Here is a 7,441-nt window from a genome sequence, read left to right on the forward strand (position 1 = left end):
AATTTGTAATGCACTTTGTTCAACACTTTTCGACTATTGATTCATATTTTTGAGAATGTATTACTCTAACTATCAAAGATTTGAAGAAATAAAGTGCAAAAAGAGTTACAAAGGATAAATAATGTGAGTGTTAACGAAGAAAATGTAAGAATCCAAAACAATGTTTCCTTAATTTCTTCTATTTGAATGGGGTTAAAATACATAATTTTTTATTTATAAAAATTTGAGGCCCCCAATGCCTAAAATTTTATAGGCAAGAGCCGGCACTGCTAACTAATAGTTGTACAGTAAAAAACTTGTATACATCATTTAAAATTTCTGTGTCAAAATTTGGTATATTCTATAAGAATGCTGTGGAAGGACAGTGACCTACATTAGCAGATGAATTTCTCGAGGCCCTCTCCATAGTCTTCAACTTAAAAACCTAAAAACATGAAGAAGCGGATTGAGATTGGTAAGTATGCAACACAATTTCTTTCAAAGTCTTCATCGATTTAGCAGTAATGAGGAGAATTGGAGCAGAGGATAGAGCTATGTGTAATTACATGAAACTCTGTTGATCTCAATGCAGTCTTCGGATGAGGAGGTAATACAGGAGCTTTGAGAATCTAGAGAAAGCACAAAGAACAAGTCTTAGATGAGAGATTTGAAGTAACTTATATGCTAATGCTGTTAAAATAATTTTATAAAGTTTCGGAAGAGAGCAATATCTCAAACTACCAACTTTTGTGTTCAAGGGTTGTGCTTTTGAAGGTTGGCCTTTAGCTTTTGCATTTTCACTTGACTCTGAATCATTCTTACACCTGAAATTTTTAGAAACAAATCATAAGTTGATCATTCAACTGTTAGTAAAGGGATAAACAACTCAAGAAATCCACCGAATTAAAATTCTTGAAACAATCTGAGCATCTCTGCGCCAAAATCTGTAAAGAGTGACTAAAGTAGCCAAGGATGTGCTTTTATACCCTATGTGGGATACTATACTTCTCAACTACATACCTTCGTCTTAGCGCCCTCTGCATGGTTTCCAGTTGAGGATCTCTAGGAATAGTGACCTTAAATAAGAACGTGTCAAGTTAGATAACTTGAAACCAGAATAAATATTCTACAAACAGCAAAGGGAGATTCATCAGGTGTTAAATATAACATCTTTCAATAATGATTTTAATCATTCACGTTAGACTTTTTTGGATATCTTGTGAATAGCAAACTTTGATGATTCTTTAAATGAGCAACATGGTTGGAAAGATGAAATCATTACGAAAGAATATTTCAAGAGCTTACATATAAATGACAAGGTTTTCTACTGTTAGAGAAAGCAGATCAACACAAACCGCTGAATTTTGTCACAAGCAACTCACTCTGACTGCCTAACAAGCTTCACTGGGCTTGACCTTTTACACAAGATAAACTAACTCAACTAAACCATCATCAGATACTGAAAATGTATCGACAAGTTCTAACATTATAGTTGGATATGTTACTTCAAAGTATTTTTCCTCGTAAATATGTCACAAAACCTTACTGTTGTCAGTAAAGAAACAAATTGAAGATATTGTGTACATCTAAGGAATTTCAAACTTTTAGCTTCATTTGTATCTGACCATAACTACATCTGACTGGGACTTTCCTCAAGTAGACCGAGTTCATAGTGGATAGACTAACGTAGTCCTTTGGAAATACCTTTTCAAGTCATCAGAACTCATAAGGCATTGCAACAAAGATCTATGTAACAAAGGAAGTATAACATAAAAGCTTCCAATCTAAACTTGGAATACACAGGGTAAAAAAGAAATCCCATGGACGGAGTTAAGGCATATGGAACATTAAATTGACAGAGAATTCATTACATAGACTAAATCAGAATTCATTCCCTTCTGTTTTTGGATAGCTTTAGAATCGATAGAGCAGTTTCAATCACACTATTAACAGAAATAGTATCAACAAAAAGTAACTAATGCATGTACCTTACGCAGATAACCACTCTCTAGCTTTTGTCTTTTGGTAGCTAAATTAAAAGATACTGAAGAATTCCATGAGCTTCTCTCATCGGCCTTGCTTGGTGGTTTCTGGGACCTAACAATTGAGCAATGAGAAACATAGAAAAAGCTAAATACTAGCAGGTTTAGTCAAGTTAAATATGGTTTGAGAAATAACCTACAAGTGAATAAGACTAACAAATTGAACAGACGGGAACTTGACAAACATACACAAGCCTGAAGAGGAATTTTACAGTAATTTTTTTATGTTTGATGTTTTTGATTGAAGTAGTTAGAGATCAGAAATCATTTGGCAAGAATGATTGGAAGACAAAAATTTTAAAAGTCACTTACAAAATATATCACCCTTGAAATGAATAAAAACTTTCAAAAGAAGTTAGAATATCTTTTGACATACCTTAGTTTAGCCAAATGACTAGCAGTGGGATTCATTAAAGTTGAAACTCTAGCTTTGAAAGATCTGGTCTCTGAGTTTATCTTAGCTTTAGGACTTTCATGAGCCATTCGATCAATGGATAATGGTTCTGAAGACGTAGAAACAATACAAGTTTATGTTACACTCCGATATCAACTAAAGGGAAAACTGAAAAACCTTAGCAAACATATAACTAGAGAGTCATTCCCAAAAAGTGTTGCTAGTGCCTAGTAACCTAACCTTCAATTTTCGATTTATAGGATGAAACAGCAGAACCGGTGTGAATATTTGAGGAGTTGCTGCTGCTTGATTTTGTGGTTTGTTCTTCTCGTAACCTGGAGGGACCAAGTGAACATTCTGCTGCTGCGGTCTCCTTCACCAGATTTAACTTTGCAACGAGAGCTAAGACGTTCCAAAAGCAACAGAGGAGAAAAAGTGAGGACAGTTATTAACCAGTACCACCAAACAAAAACTCTCCTTAGCAGATCAAGAAAGAAAACAGTTTAGACCGAATCAAAATTGCACGAATACTGAAACAACAATAAGTTAAACAATAAAAGAAACTTATTGCTTTAGAAAAAAAACACAAGTATTCCCTATCTAATATAATCTTTAAGATTTGGTAGGTATAAGGGAAGCAACAACAACAACATACCCACTGCAATCCAACAAGTGGGGTCTGGGAATTAAGAGTAGGATATACATTGGTCTTACCCTACCGGCTACCTTTATGGGGTAGAGAGGTTGTTTCCGATATGTAGTGAATTTAAAAGAGTTTTCCCTTTAATAATTTAAGCTTTTGATGTAGTAGTGTTCACAAAAAATTAACAATAAGCTGTTAGATGAGACGATTAACACAATTCAGCAGAAATGTAACTTACTCTGTTTCCTTAGAAGGTCATTTTCGAAAACATCATATTAAGAAAACTTCACTATAACCCTGAAATGTTCAATATGAGCATTCTCATCCAGTAACTTTTGATTTTGCATAACACAAGATCATAATAAATTGGCCTTTCTTCAACTTAATTAACCACAAAGTATTGAACAACTCATACACATTTTCTTCTTCTTCTTTTTTTCAAATTAAAACCTGATAGGAAAATAACATGATGATAATCAAACTATACATTCTTTTTCTTTTTTCTCATTATGCCGTGAATGAAATACAAGAATATAATTTAGATAACTTGCACGCAAAATAATCAACCATCAAAAAAACAAAAAATTCATTTATGTATGTCTTACGAGAAGGCGGATAGTTGCCTGCAGTTTCAAACCAACGTTGGGCTTGTGCAGCCTGAAAAGGCGACTCCGGGGTAGAGAAATCATAAAAAAACGCCGCGTCATACTCATATTCCCAGTCAATTTTTTGCAATTCATCCGAACATTCAGCACTGAAATCATCCATTTCTCCTTCCATTTGCAGAATCTCCTGTTTTTTTCAAAATGCAAAGTTTTTCTAATGACCAGAAATTCATATAAAATAATCATAGGTTCCTATTTCCTTAAAAGAATGTAAACTATTGAAAATGTGGTAGAGGTGTATATTTGAAAGTGACCTTTCATGGAGGAAGGTGAAAGTGAAACAATAGAAAGGCGTCAGTTTAATTGTAGCGCGAAACGTTAGGATAATACCGGACATTTCAATTTGTTTGTATGGTTCTGACTTACACAAAATATTAACAATTAAAAAAAATATTCATGATCAGTATAAGTATTTGTGATTTATATTCTGCAAGAAAAAAAAAAGAAGCCTTAACATGACTTTCAATACTACGTGTTGCCAACTAAATCAATATATTTATTATTAATTCTCAAAGTGAAATAAGAAAAACATTTTATACAATAATTATATAGGGCATTTAGATGATCTGTTGGACTGGACAAACGGAACAGTTAAGCAATGGATGGAAAAAGAAAAGGCAAACAATAATTCTACAAAAAAAGTCAGACCAGGATATTCCTAATCTTTGTCTTTAGAACCAGAAATAGACACAATAATTCCACAATTTTTTATCACCCAGAGCAGTGAGGGATGGATATGTTACGATAGATATCGAAATCAAAATATTTGAGATGTATTTTAATTTTTCTTGGTATTCAATATATATTTGATATTTATAAAAATAACATTGAAATATTGAATATCAGATCGAAGTGTATAAAATTATATGTATTATTTAATTATTGTGATACTAATAAATTTATATCTTATATTAGTACAAAAATTATTTAGATGTTGCAACTTTGATTACTCTATCGTAATTGAAATGTTTTTTTGTGTAATTAGTTAACGAAGAGAATTGCTTGTACTTTCTCTTACATATTTCTACATGTTTAAGTAGTATGATATAACTGAGAGGTTTCGTAAAAAATTGAAGTCATAATTATCTATTATATGATTATATGTAAGTCGAAATCGAACAAGTTATAATTTCTGATTTACCATATCGTAAAATACTGAAATCAAACTTAAACATATTGAATCATACCGCATTAATTTGATATGAAGATGATATAATAGCTTTAAATTAAAATTATCGAACTCATAGTTCTATATCGTCTTGTACCATAACATGCCCACCCCTAACCTAGAGGCTAGAACTGTTAGTATATCTGTGTTCCAACCAATAAATTAAAAAATTGAAATAGGCTGGAAATATAAAAAAAAATATACTCATTTTAAAATAAATTATCTAAGGCGAGAGAATTCATTGTGCGTACTTAAGAAATTTAATCCCCTCATTGTATCCAAGATGTTTTGATTATTTCATCTCTGAATAAAATGAATATACATGTGGCAGGAGTAATGGTACCTCAAATGTGTATAACCTCATGCTGTAATGTTTGTAGCTTGGAGAGAAATCTGCGAGATTTGATCCACAGGCTCTCTTTGGCTTCTTGTTAGATTTCTGGTCTTTAATTTTTCTGAATTATGAGATCCCTAAATATAGTTGTAGGATGAAAAAATTGTGATGAGAACAAATCTTTTCGATGAATCAGATTAAAATAGCATGAGCATATTTGATCAATCAAAATATGTCACTTGTACACGTGACATAATTTCATTTGCCTTTTATTTGACTAGGCCTGTTACGGCATTTTGACATGTGGCATAATTTAATTGATTCTTTCACTTGACTTAGCGTGACACGTCATTTATCACATGACACAAAATTAAGTATTTTGAATAAGATATCACCATTGACTTTTTTTTCCCTCAAAAAAGCGTCTTCTCAATATTATTCAAATAAAAATCTACTACATCAGAAATAAAAGATGGGTATTATATCAATAAGACTAGAGATGAAATTGACTACGTCATGTTCTTACATTTATTTTTATGTGTTTTAGTGCTCAATATTATTTTATAGGTTTTAGATATCCAAATAGACAAAGGGATAAAAAAAATTAAAACAATTACAAGAAAAAGAGTGATCTATGATCATAGATGAAATAATAGACTACAGATCAGATCATAAAAATATTCAGAGGGTATATCAATAAGACTAGAGATGGTCAAGTCACGAGGCAAAATTCAATCATAAATTTCTTCTGTAATGAGTCAACAATTTAGTTTTAGATTTTAGTATTTAGTTTTTGCACATTAGTTTAGAGATTTTTGGACAAGTTTCAAGGTTTTTTCTCTCTAGCTTGTTGAATGAAGACCACCATCATTTCTTTCAGTTTTAATATTCAAGGTAAGTTTATAAGTTGTCTTAAGTTATATTCTAGAGAGAATTTAGCCGCACTTCGCGCAGTTATATAAAATATATGTAAATTTATTTTAGAAATTAATTATGATACAAGAAATAAAAAACCAATTATAGAAATAAGAAAATGATAAAATCACAATACAAATATTTTTTTAGAATTAGAGCTTAAGTAAATTACATTTTTATTATCAAATATTTTTCAAAATTAAAAGGCGAACTTATTAAGAAAAAAATCATATATTATGATGTTAATACATATAATTCGAATAAACATATTTAAGGACTTTATTTTTTTTCTTGTTTTTATTAAATGTTAAATTTATCTGATGAATCTTCTTTTTATTTGAAAAAAAATTGATGAAACTAAAAATAGGAGGAAAAAGAGTTAAGTATTTCAATTGAATTTCTTCTTTGATACTTAATCCTTTCATTTTTCCTTGATTTTTTCTCTTATTTTTCATCATCGTCTAAATAAATATTTTTCTCTATTTTTCATCATCATCATCTAAATAAACCTCTATTGCTAATTTTCGTGTATATCTTATATTATTCTTTTGATAATTCTTTTTAAAGTAGAAGAAATGAACAAATTTAAAGAAAATGTAAAATGGTTCTTCACCATAAGAAACACCTAAGAACGATGTATTTCAATATTTTATATACATTTTTTTTAGCTATGAGTAGTAAAATTTGAACGTCTTTTAGCGAAGTTAGCTATTTCTGGCAAAGTTACAAATAACTAATTTGAGCCTAAGTGAAAATGTATAGTTTACTACGATTAAAAAAATTATAAGAACCTAAATTTAGAAAAATTATAGAGATAACACATTTTTGTTAAGTTCGTAATCACAAAAACAAAGATGAAAAAAAGTTACATAATCAATGCACATATTTTTGAGTTTTTATCTGGCTCCCCTTCTATCCACATCCAAGAGACTTTTTTATGGAGTCAAACTAAAGTATAAGTCTGATATTACAATAATAATATAAAATATCACTATTTCAAATATGAAATAAAAATAATAATCTTGAGTAGGAATCTTATGAAACCAAAAATAATGAATTTATATTGACAAATTAAAGTAACATCATAAGGTATCTTAAATTTTGAAATTAAATAATTGGGGGGTTATGAATATGAAAATTTAAAGAAAATGAGTTAATAATATTAATTAAAGTAAAAGTTCAATAAGTATAAGTTATGGAGATAAAAAAATTAATATAAATAAAAGAAGGAAAAATAAAATAATGAAGACCAAAAAAAAAAAAACTCATGAACTATCTAATATTTGCTGGGTGTCTAAGTT

The sequence above is a fragment of the Solanum tuberosum genome, unplaced genomic scaffold (genome assembly GCF_000226075.1).
Source record: "Solanum tuberosum cultivar DM 1-3 516 R44 unplaced genomic scaffold, SolTub_3.0 scf00255, whole genome shotgun sequence".
NCBI classification, from domain to species: domain Eukaryota; kingdom Viridiplantae; phylum Streptophyta; class Magnoliopsida; order Solanales; family Solanaceae; genus Solanum; species Solanum tuberosum.